The following is a 20,307-nucleotide window of genomic DNA, read 5'->3' on the forward strand; positions in this document are numbered from 1 at the left end:
AGAAAAGGGCAAGTAAAATGATCAGTGGGCTGGAGCAACTCCTCTATGAGGAAAGTTTACAATGTCTGGGACTGCTCAGCTTAGAAAAAAGATGAGTAAAGGGCGACATGATAAAGGTGTATAAAATTATACATGGTGTGGAGAAAGTGGATAGGGAGCCATTTTTCTCCCTCTCCCATAATACTAGAATCCAGGGTCATCCCATGAAGCTGATTGGTGGGAGATTCAGGACAGATAAAAGGACGGACTTCTTCACACAGTGCAGAGTTAAACTATGGAATTTGCTACCACAAATGTAGCAATTAGTACCAATTTGGATGGATTTAAAAGTAAATTTAAAAGACAAATTAATGGAAGATAAGGTTATCAGTAGCTGCTAGCCCTGATGACTGTATGATACAGGCAGCTAATCGGTCACTGTGTGAACAGAATGCTGGACAAAACAGACCTTTGGTCTGATCCAGCATGGCCCTTATGTTCCAAAGTATGTTTATGTTTTCATGCATAACACTGCATGAAAAAGTGAAAATTCCAAGGTGCTGTTCTGTCTGCAGAAGACGTTGCACATCCTAACCAAACTGCATGAACTGTAGTGCAACCATTTGCAAAGCAGCACTAGCAGCTAGATTTCCCATCCACTCATGGTTCTTTGGATGCAACCCATCGTCATCATTAGAAACCAGTGGTTTTCAGACTGTGGTCTGGGATTAGAAGATCACCAGTACTGATCTCTCTTGATCATATATAGCCCTAGGGAGGACCAAACACAGTCTCCAGTACACAGTATGTTTATGCTGAGCAATGGCTAGGCGAAACAGGTCTTTCTGATAGTTGGCATCAACTGAGAATGAGCCTTACATTATAGCCCAGAATCCCTGCAAAGGGCAGGGATATTAAGGCAGACTGTTCAACATAGGAAGCATTTGCCTTCCAGCATTAAAATAATAAGTTGAATTCTACATGGGACAGAATTACACCTTATCAAGTCCAAGTCGCTACACATTTTACTGCTTGTCGTCTTTAAGAATTTATGTTGCTTTATGCAAAACATATATTTTTCATAAGAGTACCACCAGAATGCTCACAAAGGAAGGAAAGAGTTGTATTTTCTCAACACCTTAAACTGCAGCATTTGTGGCAAGGCGCCTTTGTTCATTAGCATCCCCAGCATATGTCCTTAATGTGCTTCTAAACATTAGAGCAATGTCAGTCAACAATTTATTGTTTAACCAATTAGGCTATTACAAGACTTCATCATTATTGCAGGTAGATAAAAATCAAGCTACAAAACTGCACCCAGAATAAATGCAAGGGAAGACAAACACAAAACAAGTGCATGTCAGTATTTCATATGTTTTAGTGTCTATTTTATGGTGTATGCATATTTTGACTAGGGCAGCCAGTTACACATTCTGAAAAAAGAGGGCATGCAGTGCAAAAGATGAAGGAAAGAAGACGACGACGCAGGAATGCATAAAAATTGCATACGTAATTTGTATGTACAGATGCAAATTTAGAAATAATGACTAGAATTTAAATAGAAATTCAGTATGTCTTATTATAGTGGGGAAGACTGTGATCAGGTGACTAATGTGCCTGCTCAGTGGGCTGTCCAGGTACTAACTGCTCAAAGTCCCTGCTCTCTGTTCCTATGGTGCTTTATCTTTAAACTGGACTGGACAGCCCTTCAAGCAGAGGATGCTTTCATGTAAAGTAGGACATTTGCCACCCTAATTTTGACAGTTTACAGTGTACATGTGTATGCTCCATTTAGACATAGCACAATATGCACACCAGTGTCTTTATCAATAAGCACATGATCAACGGGCCTTAAGAGTCTTCAGCCAACTAGCTAAACTCTTATTATGTGCTTTGGACTCACCAGGGGAACAAATAATGCCAAGGTAGATGTACGCTCTCTATTAGTTAGCAGGAAGGTACATTCTGATTATTACTTCCCTTACCCCCTTCCCTATAATTTGATTAGAAATGGCATCATTTAACTCACCTTTGAAGGCAACTACAATTCTTTAAAGATTACTGCAAACCTCTAGAGTCATTATTAATGAAGCTCCCTCAGCAGCAGTAGCTACAGAGAGCCCAGACAAGAATGAAATATAAATCATAAAGTGATGGGTACATTAAGGCTGACATTTCCAATATTTTGCCTGTCTCACATCGCTGCTTCTCGTTATCACCCTTTCTTCCATATTTTATTTATTCTATGTGATTAACTTCATATGGATCTGTTAAAAACATGACAGCTTAACATTGTTATAATAATTGAAATCTATTCGGCCTCTTGATTTGCCAGTTTGTTGTTCAACAACAAGAAAATACTCACTTAGCCGCTTTGAATAAGGAAAAGTGTTGAAAAACTTATGTAAAAGCAAAGAACAAGGCAGCATTTGATTTTTACACCATCCCTAATAAAGGGGAAAACTTACACAACAACGGCACTTTCACTGCCATGATCAAAGTGATGCAACAAAATATTAATTTTAATATTTAGAAAGGTATCTGCTTGCTACACCTACTAAAACAAACGTTTGAGAGACATAAGTCTTTCACTATACCACATTGTTACATAGTGAATATGGTTGTGTGGGATGAGCTGCTATTTTAAAGCGCACATGTTGTCTCTCATTTATTTTTCCTGTGTCTAACGTATTTGTAGCTTGGGTTTCTATGCACTTCATAACTTTATAATAATGCCTGCGTGTTTCCCCAAATAGTTCTGCTTTCAAAGCTGTCCAAACACGATCCAAACACTTCCTTTTTAAATAGATATGCAACTCTGCTCCTTTACAAACTTACCTGCATTCAAAGATCTTCCTCAGAGGACCTGCTACAAGTCAGCCCACCATTTGAAATATGTTTGGGAGTTGCTTGGGACAGGGCCTTTTCAAGTGTGGCGCTGAGACATTTGAGGGTCCTCCTAGGAGAAGGATGATTGTGGGCTTACTGGACCAAAACATATGCACAACAGGTCCACTTCCTTTAGAGTCTCACCCACACACCCCCTTTCTCCGATATAAAATGGTTTAGCACCTTTGAGTAGATGAAGAACAATTAGCTCTTGTAAAAAATAGCAAGGTATGAAATATTGATTCATCTGCATGGCAGTGCTGCCCATCTGACAGCTCCATGACAGCCCCAGATTGCAGACACCATTCATTTACCATGCCACTGCCAAGCTTCAGAACAGCCTCCTCCAACCAGGTACAACTCCCACAATTCTCAGCCAGCATGGCCAACGGCTGCTCTAGAAAGACTGCTCTAGAAAGTAGCCTAGCAATGCTCCTTCGTACAAATCTTACCTGTTTTGTTACGGCTATTCTTACATAGTTACTCTTGTAAATGTTTTATTCGTTCCCAATACATTTTTGAACGGTTTGTCTGTCATCTTATTTAATAAAAAGTCATTACAAGATTGCTGAGCAGAGCACTGACTCGCTTGATCTCTGTCCTTTTCAGACCTGGGACCCACCTTTAACACCAACCTGAAATATAGAAACCAGCCATTTCTAGAACACCACCATCGTCTTCAGGTAAAGCGACAGCAGGAGCAAGCCCGGCACACACCCCACCCCTGCATAATCTCACACACCAATTTTGCATTTTTAAAAAACATATGTCAATTCCACTCCTCCTCTCTCTCTTTCTCAGGGTATTTCTGAAGTGCCTGCGTTCCACCTGGCTGCAGCAGAGGGAGACGAGACAGCATGGCTCAGTACATCTGAGCAATTGCCATTTGTCTCTTCCTCTTCCTCTCCCATCACCATTTCCTTAGTAGCCTTTCCACGTGGTCATTACACAACTGGAAAGTTTGGGTACCTGAATTTGCTTGTTTTCCTCTTCCCTCCCCAGACCTTTTCCTTTTGCACTGCATCTTTCAAATTTTACTAAATTGCAGTGCCCAGGATTACTGTGTGTGTGTGGGGGTGGTGGTGGAGGTGACCACAGTTATACCTGTATAGAATTACTATACATTTGTACTGTGCATATACCCTCAACTCTCGCTCCTCATCTTTAATGAAATGTCAAGGTCCTACTGATGCAATACATTAGCTGAAGACAAATGAGTTATATCAACTGCTTTCCCATGGGCTGAAATGCAACACAGATCAAGTCAACTTTCTGCACTGAAGAGGACATATCAGAAGACCCACATAGATCATAGCAAGCATATTGGCAGTTTTGTGTTCATGAGGAGCCAGTGCACGCATGGCACCACTTTAGATATGCACAAAATCTAAGACAAAAGTAGCCCAGGCTTATTTTTCCCCCAATGCCTGATGAAGAAAAATAGATTGGTGGGATTGGTCCCTAAACTGTACTCAGACATTATGAAGTGTGTTACGCTGCAGAATCTCATACACAAATCACACAGCCCTTCTGCCAGCTACTTTATGTTTGGCATCCCTTTTCCAAATTCCCCTTTGCATTCCTCTCATGTGGCATGTATTCCTTTTGCTTAGTCACATTAATTACTCTCCAGTAGCATTTGGCTAGTACCCAATGAAGTCTAAAAAGCTGAACAGGGCAGAAAGGATCCCATCCCAAAAATTGGTTCTCAAAGTGGTTCACAACAATTAAAATCCAATACAAGCAACAATATAAAATGCTGCTGAGGGAAAGGGCTTCTTGGCTGGATTCAGCCATGTTGGAAGGATGCCTAGCTGAAGCCTCTTCACCTTCTGAAAGCCTTAGTATCAGTGACAACAACTGTTGCTGATAGGTGTAACAGTTTTGTTAACCTAAGCAAATCGCATGTTTTAGCCATTCTTCTTCCCCCCCCTTCCCCTTTGTAGTGTGTGAACATTATTCTCCTAAGTCAGTCTTCTCCAACCTGGTGCCCTCCAGATGTTTAGGACTAAACTCCCAGCATTCCTATTGGCCATACTGGCTGGGGCTGATAGGAGATGAAGTCCAAACCAGTTGAAGGGTACCAGACTGGGGAAGGTTGCACTAAGCAATTATCTAACCACAAAGCAAAGCACAACATGGACACAGGCATTAGGAGTGATCAGTAGAGGGGACTTTAAAACTTTGGTCTTCAACTGATGGGTCATTCAGGTCACACATGTAACAGACTAATGAGGGTCTTGTCACTGACACTACCACTATTCCCCTCTTTCTTTCTTTTTTTAAGGAGAAGGGGAGGGTGAAGGGGGAGGGGCTACAGCACAGGGGTAGAGCACATGCTTTGACTGCTGTTAATCTACTGCATCTACTTTCAGCTTCATCACAGATCTGAGTCCCAAGCACTACACCAAGAGCGTTTCCTTTCCTGCTTTTCTGTTACATAACCTCTAGGTGGCACTGTGGTATCACAGAGCAGTGCAAATATGCAAGAGGAAATTGCATCTTCTTTCACTTTTACACATCAATATTGCATTTTCCCTACTCTAAGAAAACTTGCCGAAAGTGCTCTTTAGATGCAGAAGCAAAACTGGAGGATCATGACATCATCTAAGGAACCTGTAAACAATTATGAATAAAGAATGATGGGCACACAACAAATGCCTCGTGTAGAAAAGCTCAAGGCCTTAGGGCCAATCCCCGGCATCTCTAATTATAAAAGGGTCAGGTAGGAAGTGATAGGAAAAGACCTCTACCAGAGACCCTGGAGAGCCACTGCTAATCAGAATAGACCAGAGATGGGGAACCCGTGGTTGGACTACAACTCACAGCATTCCTGACCTTTGGCCATGCTGTCTGGGGCTCATTGGAGTTGGAGTTCAACAGCATTTGTGGGGTACAGATTCCCCACCCCTGGAGCAAATAGTACTAGGCTAGATGAGTAAATAATCTGGAAAACAGCGAGAGGGGAAAGGCACTCTTATGTGTCCCGCAAAAGAAGAGAAAATATTCTTCGGTGTCTAAAAAAGCTTTTATGATGACCAAAGCATTTCAGAAAGGACTTCCCTTCCTCAGAGGCCACTTATCTTTCTCCAAATGTGTGCTGCAAATAATCTTTCCAATGCTTCTTCTATCTTAAAATACTCGTTCTCAAAAAATGTAAGGGTTCTTTGTAACACATTTGGAGGAAGATAAGTGGCCCCTAAGGAAGGAAAGCCCTTTCTGAAATGCGTCGGGCATAATAAAATTTTCAGGCACCTGAGAGTATTTTCTTTTGTCTTTTGGAATAAAGAATCTGACCATGTATAAGGCAGCTTCCTAAGAAGACTGTAGGATATAGACATATGGTAAAAAGAAAAAGTTGGAAGTCGATGTGGCATCTTGAGATCAAAGGTGGGCCCTATATGTAAAAAAAAATTGAAGTCTACCACTTTAAGCTATTTGAATGAATACCACCTCTGAGACCGCTCTCACTTGACTACCCCTCCCTTTCTCCCACCCTCTACAAGGCTATTACCACCAACTGCACTGTGGGAAAGATCCCAATAAATTGTTACATTTTCAAAATACCGTTTATTTTATTAATGTATCTTTGTGTTATTTGAAAACTGCCTTGGAAGAAATGGCGGGATATAAATACTTGCAATAAATTCAATAAATAAATAGTGCATAGTTGAAATCCTGAAGTAGCATTAATTATTCCTGACAGCTGGCTCTACCTACATTTTAAAAATATGGCATAACTTTTCAGTTCTCATCATGTCACTAAAGTTATCGGAATTGTTAAAATGTCTCCATTTTAAACACACACAAAATGGATGCCCAGCAACAAAAACCAAGTTCTGCACAAGATTGATAATTGAGGAGTGAGCACATATGTTTTTCTGAGTGGTACAAATATTGCACAATGGAACAAAATGTTTAAGAACAGTTGAATTATGCAAACGCAGAAACAGATGGCCAGAGGCAATATTATGCTTGCGCTTTTTTTACAAAAGTCATACCATTAAGTCACTGGTATTTATGCCAGTTCATAGTTATTAGGTAAAAACAGCTATTACCCAACAGCACTAATTTCTTGTTTCCTTTTTCTAGTGAATAAGGCCACATTTGAATGCACTCTTAGCTGGGAGTAAGTCCCACTGAACTCAGTAGGACTTACTTTTGAGTAAACACACATAGGATTCCATTATAGGAATGTCATTTATTAAGCTCTAAAGAGGTTTAACAATTCATTTATAATTGCAAAGGCTATGAAGATTTAAACTTTGATACAAATCAGAATGTGTTTTAAATTAGTTATTACACTTATATCCTGCCCTTCCTCCAAGGGCACCATTCCCTGTTTTTCCCACCTACCATTTTATCCTCACAATAACTGTGAGATGGGTTGATGCACATTTGATTCACAATACTTGCTTGCTTTTATGGGCACAAACACACATTTGCACTATTCTTATGGAGAGTGCTAAAATCCTTGTTTGTTGAATAAAGATACAACATGGATGAATTGGAAAATAGACATTTTATCTGAGAAATATCTTGCCACAGCTGGAGTACGGTTCTTGACGGGAACTCTACATAGTCACTGAAATGAATGGGGATTATGCCTTAGATTAGTACTACTCTTGGATAATTCCCCTCCATTTCAACTGAGATTGAAAAGTGTTCTTGATAGACCATGTTCTTTATGAATGGTGGCAAGGGTTATCAGCAGAAACACACTTTGGACAGATTATCTACATAGGGCCTTTAGAAACAACCAGAAAAAAAAGAAAGATTCAAAATTTTCCCCTTCATTGGTATGGGGAATGGTGGTAGATAATTTCCTTTACAAGCACTGTGTGTTGAAATATCAAGGGTTCCAATAAGAAAGGGATTTTGATCCCTGGGATTCAAAACACGATTTTACTTAGATCTTTAACACCAGTTTTGCGTCTTTCCCAGAATTCTGTTGGTTGATACAGCCATTCTCCAGATTTCCCTTCTAACTATCTTGCCTTTCTCTGTTCAAGAGAACTTTGTTGAACTCACTATTTTGTACACCTTTATTTTCAGAAGTCTAATCACATTAAGTTCAGTTACTGCCAAACAACAGAACACAGTTCTTGGAACCAAGGTTACACCACCCGTTTCTGCTGACTATAGGTTGGAGAGAATTAGTCTTAAAATGTTCCTAAGCTTTCCTGCTAGGAAACTAAAAGCCCCAGAAACAATACTCCTGTCACAGCAAAAACTGATTTGGGAGAATTGGCACAGTTACTGAGCCAGATTTACCTAACCTTGCATTTATTCCGTATGCTGAAAGCAGTCATAAACATATGCATACCTTTTCAGAACATGATTTATTTAGAAACTGACATTTAAGAGATAAACTCTGGGCAAGCATTAGGTATTCAAATAACTATGATTCAGAGTTTCACTCAACAGTTATGTTGACCTATAAACTTATAAAGGCTTAAAACTTAAGGATAAAACTTATCATATGTATATTTATCTGGAAGCAAGCCCCACTGAACATAGTGAGACTTACTCCCAAGTAAATATGCATAGGATTAGGAACATAGGAAGCTGTCTTATACAGAGTCAGACCACACTAGTCTATCTAGCTCAGTTTTGACACCTAAGGACACAATCCTATGCCTTTTCAGACAAAACATGCTGGTTTATGTGTGCTGGCTGGAGAATGCTGGGAGTTGTAGGGCTTTTTCTGTCTAAACATGCATAGGGTTGTGCCCTAAGTGCAGCAGCTCTCCAGATTTCAGATAGGAGTCGCTGAGAATTCAACCTAGGACCTTCTGCATGCTTTACCACTGAGCTACAGCCTCTTCTCCGAATTCTAAAGATTTGTTTTATTTCATATTGGATTGTGTAAACTGCCTTGGGAGAGCTAGGCTCTAAAACGTGGCCTAAAAATACTCGTTTTAACAAAGATACAGGCAGCCTTCCCACCACAGGACAGGATCTGAACAGAGGACCTCTTGCACCCTAAGTGAGACTTATACCTGTAGACTGGGGGTGCACAACCTGCACTGCCCCCCCCACCCTGCTTTAACTGTGCCCCTCCATGGGGCTAGCCTTCTCTCTATCCCTTCCCCAGCAATCCTGATACAGATTGCTCTTTTCTTCACCATTGTTAAGAGCAAGGAAAGAGTGATTTTTATACAGATAGCTCTTTCCCTGCTGCTTCTAGCGGTGAAGAAAAAGCTATCTGTAACAGGATCACTGGGATGTGTGTATATACAGGGTCATGGTTGGGCACCTGCCAAGAGACCACACCCCAGCAGAGGCCCACTGACAAGAGCCCCTTGAAGTTGCTCCTCTTCACCATCGCAACCTGCTTCTTCACTTGCTTCTTGCTCTGGCCCAGAAAACGGTGGTGGTCAGAAGAAGCAGTAAATGCCACTACCTAATAGCTTACTGGCCTTCTGCCTGTCAAGCAAGCAAATAGAAGCAATGATAAAAAAAAATGGGATAAAGAGTAACAGCAGATGGTGACAATGGCGGTGAGAAGGCAGACTCACTGAGGGAGGGGGCCCATTGCGAGCAACTTGCCCAAGGGCCCTCAAAAAGCTGAAGCCAGCACTGTGTGTATACGTGTGTGTGTGTGTGTGTGTGTGTGTGTGTGTGCGTGTGTGTGCGCCCGCCAACTCAGCATCACATGCAGCCCTCAGGGTCAAAGAAGTTGTAAACCTCTGTCCTAGACCAACAAAGTTCAAGATAGGATATACATAAATGTCTTATGCCAGGGCAGGCTATTCGCCCATCTAGCCCAGTATTACCAACAATGGCTGGCAGCAGCTCTCTGAGGTCTCAGGCTGCACTGCATGCCTCCTTTTTAAAGGCTGCAACTTATTATTTACCCAGCACCCACAGAAGATGCTAAGCATTTCACAATCATAATTGTACCATTTCTATGAAGTATGCCATTATTACTCCCATTTAATAGAAAAGGACTGAGCGTTAAGAGGCCTACTTGCAATCTCATGCAAGTTAAGACAGAAAAAAGTCCTACAACTTCCAGCATTTCCCAGCCAGTGAGGACTATTTTCCTGTTTAAACATGCATAGGATTGTGCTCTAAGAGGTTATGGACAAGCAGGATTTGAACAGGAGTTTCCCAGAACCAAATTCAGGGTCTTTCCAACAGACAACAGCTGTTGTTCAAATAGACTTCACCAAGGCAGCTGGGCATTCTTGGAATATTTGGTCTGCTTACAATACCAGCCAGCATACCAGGTAAATCTCACCATAACATAATGGGAAAAAGTCCAATGGCAGATTCCAGATTTTTCTGCCTCCATTTCTGCATGCCACTAACAGGTTCAATTAATTATTCTCACTTTTTGCTGCAGGTGCAAAAGATGTCTAAGGCCACAACTGACAGCATCTGCGGTTGCACTTGCGATGAACATCATCTGACAATACATCCACTGAAACAGTTACTTCCAGAACTGCTGCACATAGCTCCTAAGGCTGACTGAAGATATATATTCTTTTAACTCTTACAGTAGTCAAAGGTCACATATAACCAGCAAATGCAAAACTGACTTCAAAAGAACTCCGAAGAATCAAGGCCAGAAGGCCAATACCCTGAGGATCAACTAATAGATTTACATCAGTCACTGAAAGACATTCGCACATTCCACTAATTAAACATAGGCTACTACCTATAGTATCTATATTTATAGAACCCTAAAATAGCAAATTAATATTATGGCTATTACAAAAGTTCACACACACACGCAGGACCTGCAACAAAACTTTGCAGCATGTCCTTATCCCCAACAGGAATGCTCCTGTTCACATTTCCAACTAGCCATGGTTTCTTCCAGGATAGCCTCATGTGTCCCAACGAATTTTGCCTTGGCACACAGACAAAAGCCTCCTTATCAGATCATAGGGGCTTGGCAGGATGGAACAGGACAAGCTGGTTCTTTAGGTAACCGGGATCTAAGCATTCCGGACTTTAAAGGTGATACTCTCCAGCACCTTGAATTGTGCCTGGAAATAAACTGGTAACCAAGGCAGCTGTTGCAAAACTGGTATGATACACTCCTGCAAGTTAGCACCCAACTCCTAGTCACCATGCTCTGGAGACTTACCAGGGGCAGCCCCATGTAAAGTGTATAATAATGATCTAATCTGAGTGACAAAGGCAAGTGTCACCATGGCTAGGGGTTGGCAATCTCGAGGTTGCCAACTGGCTAATATATCAGTTGAGTGGGCACTTCTGTGAAATTCATCTGATCTCCTTTCTACCTCTCACAAGATGGGAGTGGGCACTTCTGTGAAATTCATCTGATCTCCTTTCTACCTCTCACAAGATGGGATCGGCCCATTACCAGAAATGAGAAGTATTCAAGGAGTGTCAGTTGCAAAATGAAACAAAACATTTTTAAAGTTGAAAGTTTATTTTCTTTAAGCGACGGCCATCAGCAGACAGGCAGGATTCAGTGTGAACATTGCCACCAAAAATTAAGGAAATACTTTACTTAAACGTTTTGAAGCATAACAGTTTTCAATTGCCTCCTAGCGTATGAAACTGCCAGGTGTTAATGACATTATACAATTTCCATGACACAGTTAAACATGGATTTGGCAAAAACAAAACATTTTAAGATCCCTGAATATCCAGTCAAAATACCACGCACTGAGGACAAACACAAGCCTGTTCTTAAAGGCATGGGATCACTTCCAACTTTGTATAGTTTGCAGTACCATAGCACCAGTATCTTGCTTTAATTTATTATTTCCTAAAGGACTGCTGCTTTTAAGCAGTAGCAGCAGCATAACATGCAGACAGAGGTCTACCAATCACTGACTTTGGAGCAGACATGGCATAATAACATATTCTACTGAACTATTCTGGAATGGTAGGGGGTAGGCTGCACAGGAAATCTGACCAACTTATTTTTTAGGATATTTTGGATTCCCAGCTCCAAGGTCAGAGACAGTGCTCTGACCTTGGAGCTGGGAATTGGAGCTCTGACCCACACACCCACCCCTCACAGCCAGCATGGAAAGAACCATGCCAGCTGCCTCTCCAAAGTTGGGAACACAACCTTGGAGTGGGAAGAAGGGGGTGTTTTGGTGGGTGGGAAAGAAAGGAGACTGGAGAGCTACCCTGGAGCCTCTCCAGCCTCCTTCCCACTCCCTCCAAAACACTTTTGCTAGACGGATGAAGAAGCCCATCTAATGAAAATGCAGGGCAGGAGGATGGGGAGGCGAAGATCACCTCCACCACTCCTTCCACCCAGCACAGGGTGCTCGTAAACCTCCAGGGGCTATGAGCATCAAGGCCACAATCCATAGGATTGCATCTTTAAACTTGCAACGATTAAATTCTGACAGTTAATATAGATAAAGCACTCTGGAGCCATAGGACCTGCTCTACAAATACACTGATGTTGTGGCCCTTGGAAAGAACTGTCAAAGATTTAGCGGGGATTTCCATAGCTCAATAGTAGAGCACATGGTTTGCATGCAGAAGGTCCAAGGTTCAAGCTCAGGCATCTCCAGTTAAGATCAGGTAAGAAGTGATATCAAGGCCTCTGCTGGAAACCTTAGACAGCTGCTGCCAGACAGAGTTACTGGGATAAATAGATTAATAGTCTGCCTAGCTATAAGGTATTTTGTTACTTTCCACTTGTGTTGTCTTAAGCTATGATGCTCTATAAGATGGAATTCCCCTGTAAAATATGGGACAGTGACAACAGCAGCTTAAGAAACTGTAGCTGTTGTTGTAGTTCAGTCGTTCAGTCGTGTCTGACTCTTCGTGACCCCATGGACCATAGCACGCCAGGCCTTCCTGTCCTCCGCTCTCTCCCGGAGTGTGCTCAAGTTCATATTCATTGCATCCGTGATGCTATCTAGCCATCTCATCCTCTGCCGTCCCCTTCTCCTTTTGTCTTCAGTCTTTCCCAGCATCAGGGTCTTTTCCAGAGTTTTCTCTTCGCATTAGGTGGCCAAAATATTTGAGCATCAGCTTCAGTATCTGCCCTTCCAATGAGCACTCAGGGTTGATTTCCTTTAGGATGGACTGATTTGACCTCCTTGCAGACCAGGGGACTCGTAAGAGTCTCCTCCAGCACCACAGTTCGAAAGCATCAATTCTTCGGCGCTTAGCCTTCCTTATAGTCCAGCTCTCACAGCCATACATTGCTACTGGGAAAACCATAGCTTTGATTAGACAGAACTTTGTCGGCAAGGTGATGTCTCTGCTTCTTACTATGCTGTCTAGGTTTGCCATAGCTTTCCTCCCAAGGAGCAAGCGTCTTAATTTCATGGCTACAGTCACCGTCTGCAGTGACCTTGGAGCCCAAGAAAGTAAAATCTGTCACTGCTTCCATTTCTTCCCCTTCTATATGCCAGGAAGGGATGGGGCCAGATGCCATGATCTTAGTTTTTTGAATGTTGAGTTTCAAACCAGCTTTTGCACTCTCCACTTTCACCCTTAACAAGAGGTTCTTTAGATCCTCTTCGCTTTCTGCCATTAGGGTGGTATTGTCCGCATATCGGAGGTTGTTGATAATTCTCCCAGCAATCTTAATTCCGACCTCTGATTCATCCAACCCGGCATTTCTCATGATGTACTCTGCATATAAGTTAAATAAGCAGGGCGACAATATACAGCCTTGTCGTACTCCTTGCCCAATTTGGAACCAATCGGTTGTTCTATGTCCAGTTCTTACTGTTGCTTCTTGACCCTCGTACAGGTTTCTCAGGAGACAGGTAAGGTGGTCTGGTACTCCCATCACTTTAAGAATTTGCCAGAGTTTGTTGTGATCCACACAATCAAAGGCTTTAGCATAGTCAATGAAGCAGAAATAGACGTTTTTCTGGAATTCTCTTGCTTTCTCCATGATCCAGCGAAAGTTGGCGATTTGATCTCTAGTTCCTCTGCCTCTTCTAAACCCAGCTTGTACTTCCGGTAGTTCTCGGTTCGCATACTGCTGAAGCCTAGCTTGGAGGATTTTGAGCATAACCTTGCTGGCATGTGAAATGAACACAATTGTGCGGTAGTTTGAACACTCTTTGGCATTGCCCTTCTTTGGAATTGGAATGTAAACTGACCTTTTCCAGTCTTGTGGCCACTGTTGAGTGTTCCAAATTTGTTGGCATATTGAGTGCAGCACTTTAACAGCATCATCTTTTAGGATTTTAAATAGCTCAGCTGGAATACTGTCATCTCCGCTAACTTTGCCGTTAGTAATGCTTCCTAAGGCCCACTTGACTTCACTCTCGAGGATGTCCGGCTCAAGTTCAGTGACTGCACTATCATGGCTATCAGGGACATTAAGATCTTTCCTGTATAGTTCTTCTGTGTATTCTTGCCACCTCTTCTTAATCTCATCTGCTTCTGTTAGGTCCCTGCCTTCTTTGTCCTTTATCATGCCCGTCTTTACACAAAACGTTCCCTTGAGATCTCCGATTTTCTTGAAAAGATCTCTAGTCTTTCCCATTCTGTTGTTTTCCTCAATTTCTTTGCATTGTTCATTTAAGAAGCCTTCTTGTCTCTCCTTGCTATTCTCTGGAACTCTGCATTCAGTTGGGTATATCTTCCCCTTTCTCCCTTGCTTTTTGCTTCCCTTCTTTCGTCAGCTACTTGTAAAGCCTCATCAGACAGCCACTTGGCTTTCTTGCATTTCTTTTTCTTTGGGATGGATTGAGTTGCTGCCTCCTGAACAATGGTACCGACCTCCGTCCAGAGTTCCTCAGGCACTCAGGTCTAATCCCTGAAATCCATTCCTCACCTCCACTGTATATTCATAAGGGATATGATTTAGGTCATACCTGAATGGTTTAGTGGTTTTCCCTACGTTCTTCAATTTAAGCTGAAATTTTGCAAGAAGCAGCTCATGATCTGAGCCACAGTCAGCTCCAGGTCTTGTTTTTACTGACTGTATAGAGCTTCTCCATCTTTGGCTGCAAAGGACATAATCAATCTGGTTTCGATATTGACCATCTGGTGATGTCCATGTATAGAGTCGTCTCTTGTGCTGTTGGAAAAGAGTGTTTGCTATGATCAGCGTGTTCTCTTGCAAAACTCTATTAGCCTTTGTCCTGCTTCATTTTGTACACCAAGGCCATGCCTGCCTGTTATCCCGGTGATTTCTTGACTTCCTACTTTAGCATTCCAATCCCCTATGATGAAGAGGACATCTTTTTTTGGTGTTAGTTCTAGAAGGTGTTGTAGGTCTTCATAGAACCGATCAACCTCAGCTTCTTCGGCCTCACAAAACCATGTAGTGTGTTCCTGTAATAGGCTGTTTTTGTGTGGCTGCACATGCAGGAGCATATACTGCATGCATATTCACAGACAAATAAAGTGGAGAAAGTATTTATACCTTAGTTTGCTTTCCTACTCACTATCTAACCAAACTCTAAAGTGAAATAAGCCAAGGCTCAGCTGGCTTTGTAGCAGCCAGAGATAACACCTGCTCCAAGGCCTGGCTTCAGACCAACTGATCAGGCACTCTCAGTGGTGGAAGTCCTATCTGTAATGGCAGCACTTCACTCTGGATGCCCCAGGTTTTCTAGGTTCAAGAAACCAAGCTGGGCCCACAGGAGAACTTCACAACTATTGTGAAGGAGCAGTACAATGGGAAACAAAGGGACACATATCTATGTGCAGGAAGATAAGTGGAAAGCAGGTTTTAAGAAAGGGCTGCAGAATCATATTACAGTATGAAGCTGAGCTGCATCAAGGGGGAAAAAAAAAGAATGATAACTTTTAGAGTAGTCACACAATGTATAAAAGCCACCCTGAGTGCTATTTTTCTTGGTAGAAAGGAGGAGTACAAATCAAATAAATAAAATTGCCAATATTTATAGCACGGTGGAGTATTCAAAGGATAATCAAAATTAGCAAGTCTTAAATCTTATTTCAGAAACTCTTACTAGGTCGAAACACTGTATGTTGTGTACTTTAATTGTTGCTTTGCTTTCTCTTTTTTAGAGCTGCCTTATGGAAAAGCTTTTAAAAGTGGGGCAAAATGTGTAAAACATAACATAAACAAAGAAATAATACAGTTTATTTAAAACAAATAACCTACAGCTGTTCCCAAGTAAAGCCCTTCCATCCTCAGAGTTCTTGAGCATAGCATGAGAATCATACTCGTGACAATAGGGTGTGTGGTCCAACACATCCAGCAGGCATCACATTTGCGAAGGCCACTCTAAGGTTGTTTATAATGTTTTACTATGTTTCTATTTGATTGTGGTTTTTATATTCTGAACCTCTTGTAAACTGCTTTCGTTGGTCCAAGAAAGGCAGTAAAGAAATGCATGCATAAATAACCACTATATCACACTGGCTCTCACATTCAGAGAATAACTCTGGGGCAGAGGTGGGCAGAAAGCAAATCCGCAGATGTTTTGGATTTCAACTCCCAGATACACCTGCCAGAACAGCTAATGGTCAAGAATGCCAGGAATTGAAGTCTCAAACATCTGGAGACGTATTTCCTGCCCTAGGGCAATACCATAAATGAATGAATAAACAAAAGCATGCCAGGGCAAACTGCCTAGATCTTTCTTATTCAAAAACAGTAAAATAAAACAGCCCACACATAGAAAGAAAGCATGACAGGAAGAAACACAATCCTATGCAAGTTTAGATAGAAGCAAGTCCTACAATTTCCAGCCAGAATGGAATGCTAACTGGGGAATGCTGGGATAGGACTTTTTCTGTCTAAATAAGCATAGCATTATATATATATATACACACACACACACACACTTGTATCCCACCCTTTTTCCTCTTGCAAGGAACCCAAGGCGGCTAACAAGGTCCTTCCCCTCCTCTCCATTTCATCCTCACAACAACCCGGTGAGGTAGGTTATGCTAAGAGTCAGGGACCGGCCCCAAATCATCTAGTGCACTTCACAGCCTGAATGGGGACTAGAACCCCAATCTCCCAAGTCCCAGTCCAACACTCGCCACACCAGAACTGGCTCTCAGGATTGCAGCCTTACAAGTCTTTCCCTTGACATGCTATATATCCACAACCAGGGATTTGAGATGGTTTGATAGAGCACAACCAGGGATTTGAGATGGCTTGATAGAGCGGAACCTTCCACCATATGTGCCAGCCCCCGCCTGAAGTGGTACAGCCCTGACACAAGCCAACCATCTCAGCATCTCCCAAGTCCAACACTCATTACACCACAACAGCCTCTCAGGAGAGCACCCTTAGAAGTCTTCCCCCTGACATGCCACATCTCTGCGATTTGCGATTACTTGCTTCATAGGGTGGCACAGTCCTCCGTGGGAGCCAGCCCCCCCCCCAAGTGGTACAGCCCTGGCACCAGCCGACTCCCTCAGCGAGAACGAGGCCAAGAGAGCGCTCTCGTCCCCGCAGGAAAACTGGGGAGGAAGAAGCGGGCGCCCCTCAGGCTTGGCCTTGGCCTCGCCCTCGCTCGTGCCCGACGCCCGGCCGCTGCCTGACCGGCCCGCCCTTGCACAGCCCTCTCCACTCACCCCGAGAGGCTAAATAGGGCCCGTCCGGCTTCGCCGACGCCGCTTCCGGGATCACCGCCCACCTCGCAACAACGAGCGCCCCGGTTCGTCCCCCCGGGCTGGCCGCGCCCACGCTCGCCCCATTGGCCACATTACGTCGCCGCTTGTTCCCGCCCCTTTCTCCACTGCGCGCCACGTCGATTGGATCTCTTGCCACGTCGCTTAAACTTTCCAAGGAAGGCAATTTGCCCCGCAGGCTGCGCTCTTCTCTTTGTTGTTCCTCCTCCCGCCGGCTTTGGCTAACCGCCCGCGTTGCTCTCCTGGCTGCTCCTCCTTCTGCTCCCTCCTCCCTCCTCCAGCTGGCGCGTAAACTTCACGGCAGTGGAGGCTGGTGGCTCCGATCTCAGTGGGGCTGCGAGTCCGCTCTGGGTTTCAGTCAGAACTGTAAAGGAGCGATCCAAGGCGCTGAACCCAACTTGGGGATTGGTTTCAGCACCGTATTTATATTTGTTTATTACATTTATATGCCTCCTTTGTTCCTCCTTAAGGAACCCAAGGCAGCATACATTGTCCCCCTCCTCTCCATTTTATCCTCACAACAACAACCCTGTGAGGTGGGCTGGGCTGAGAGTCTGTGGCTGGCCCAAAGTCACCCAGGGAGCTTCGTGGCCGAGCGGGGACTAGAACCCGGATCTCCCGGCTCCCAGTCCAACACTCTGGCCGCTACACCACGCTGGCTCCTTTAGAGCTCTGGCTGGTTCTGACTGAAACCCAGAGTGTATTTATAGCCTCACTGAAATCAGAGTCACCAGCCTCCACTCTTTCACGAATATTTGAATTTCACTTTCATATACTTGGGTGGCTTATAGTTTTCTTCCCTCTGCTCCCCTCCCCTTAACGTTAACATTTATTTTTAAATACAGATGAAGTAGAGGCAATGCAACTGTCGTTTGTAATGCTTTTGTTAATAGTCCAGCCTTCCTCAACCCGAGGATCTCCAGATGGGGTGGACTACAACTCCCAGCAGTTCTGGCTGGGGAATGCTGGGAGTTGTAGGATGTTTTGCTATCTAAATATGCATAAGACTGCACCCTAAATTGCCTTTTACCTGGCAACAATGAAAATTAAGGCCAATGGACAGTTTCCTAGGAGTAAACTCCATTGAACACACTGGGACTTACTTCCGAGTATACATGCTTAGGATTGGGCTGCAAAAATAAATAAACCACCATTCTCCACAAACAAAGGCCACCATGTGGGTTAGACACTAAATTCCAGAGAGGTGGCCACATACTTTACTTTTGCAGTAGCACCATTGAACTCTAGGTCACTTACTTCTGCTTAAAGTAAACATGCCTAGGATCAGGGTGACTGCGGGTTAACAGTAATAAGGATTTCTCCGCAATCTAGTATTTTACTTTTAGCTGTATTGCTCCATTAAGCAGCTCATCATTAGCTGCTGTTGCAATTTTGGGGGTCCTATGGGAAACATTTTTTTTTCTATTCAGTTTTGTTCTATTAGATGACAAAGCCTTGATTTTAATGAGAGTTTCTCAAGACTGAGCTCCGGAACTTGTTTTCATCCGCATCAATCAACTTTCAATCAACAGATTTGCATGACTCATTTCATTTTCTTTTCATTTATTACATTTCTATACTGCCCAATAGCTGAAGCTGTCTGGGCAATTTACACAGAATAAAACCTTAAAAATGCATTTACATACAAACATATAAAAAGACAGCACACACAGGGGCACATATATGTCTAAGGGCACAATCCTATGGCTGCTAGTCAGCAGCCAGACGGCCAAAGGGTAGGTCGGTTCCCTGAGAACTGACCTCTACCCCCTCCTGCGCTGCCTTGTAGGCAGCACAGAACAGCCCCGCACTCCGCACTCAGAAGAGGAGCGTGGAGCGGTGAAAATGGGGCGTTCCTCGGGACGTGCCAGGTCAGGGAGGACGGAAGTGCCGTTCTGATGCTTCCTATGCATCGTCCGGCGTCCACCACTCCCACTCCCACTTCCTGTGGCTAGACAGCTGAAATTGGCTGTCTAGCCACGAATGCAGGGCAGCTGAAGCGCAGAGGGGACGATCTCCTCGGTGCTGCTCCTGCCCTGCATTGGATAGGCGGTGGCCTCCAAGTTCAGAGGTGGCCGGCTATCCCGATAGGATTGTGCCCTAAAACAAATTTAAACAATCAACTATAAGAAAAACCCAGGACCTGATTAAAACCTCATCATGTTCTGTCAAATGCCTGAGAGCAGAGGAAGGTCTTAAACTGGTGTTGAAAAGACAACAATATTGGTGCCAGGCAGGCCTCATTGGGGAGATAATTTCATAATTGGGGGGCCGCCACTGAGAAGGCCCTCTTCGTGTTGCCACCTTCTGAGCCGGGAGGAGGGCGCTAGATGATGAATGTAGTGTACGGGTAGGATCATGCTGGGAGAGTGACTGGCAGGAAAATATAATGCTTGTAAGTTTATTCAGATAAACTTACAGATCGTTGTATCCAGTCCCTGTGTATTTGAGGTATTTGAGGCTAAGAGGTAGGGCCTCCAACCAGGCTAGAAATCCACATTGCTTCCAGCATTTCACACACAGAAACAGTTACATACTTGTAACTCTGAGACTTAACTTCTAGGGACCCTATGGAGGGAACTAAATCCTCAAGATTCAGTTCAAATCTAGCTTCTCACACTAACAAATTATTAAGAAGAAACAAGTGAAACCTGCAACAAAACTTTGCAGTGTGAAGTGCACTGTTCTGGCCAGCCAGCCATGCCCGCATACACAATACTCTATTCCACTCCCCATCCCACCCACTTTTCTGATGCGTGTTTTTTTCTCTCCTAAAAGTCCATCAGCCTCCTGTGGCTACTGAGCACTGTTTTCATTGAGCTCTTTGGGGGATCCCCCCCCCAAGATTGTTTGCACTTCTGCAAAACTTGGGGTTATTTTCAGTCTGCTGATCTCTCTCTG

The 20,307-nt window shown here is 43.4% G+C and overlaps 1 protein-coding gene across 6 annotated transcripts in view; it reads right to left on the reverse strand.

The window, feature by feature from the left end:
- Positions 1–17,402, reverse strand: part of TANGO2 (transport and golgi organization 2 homolog) — a 113,981-nt gene extending 96,579 nt beyond the window's left edge. For 4 of the 6 annotated variants that reach the window (XM_084819869.1, XM_084819865.1, XM_084819868.1 and 1 more), the window contains exon 1: positions 17,350–17,402. The gene's annotated coding sequence lies outside the window, so the exon portion shown is untranslated. Of the gene's footprint in view, positions 1–2,817; positions 2,939–17,349 lie in introns of all 6 variants that reach the window. The other 2 variants (XM_084819866.1, XM_084819870.1) reach the window with 1 other exon arrangement.
- Positions 17,403–20,307: the final 2,905 nt, after the last annotated feature.

This window comes from Heloderma suspectum, chromosome 13, assembly GCF_057233095.1.
Source record: "Heloderma suspectum isolate Gila_16-S chromosome 13, 16-S_ref, whole genome shotgun sequence".
Lineage (NCBI taxonomy): Eukaryota > Metazoa > Chordata > Lepidosauria > Squamata > Helodermatidae > Heloderma > Heloderma suspectum.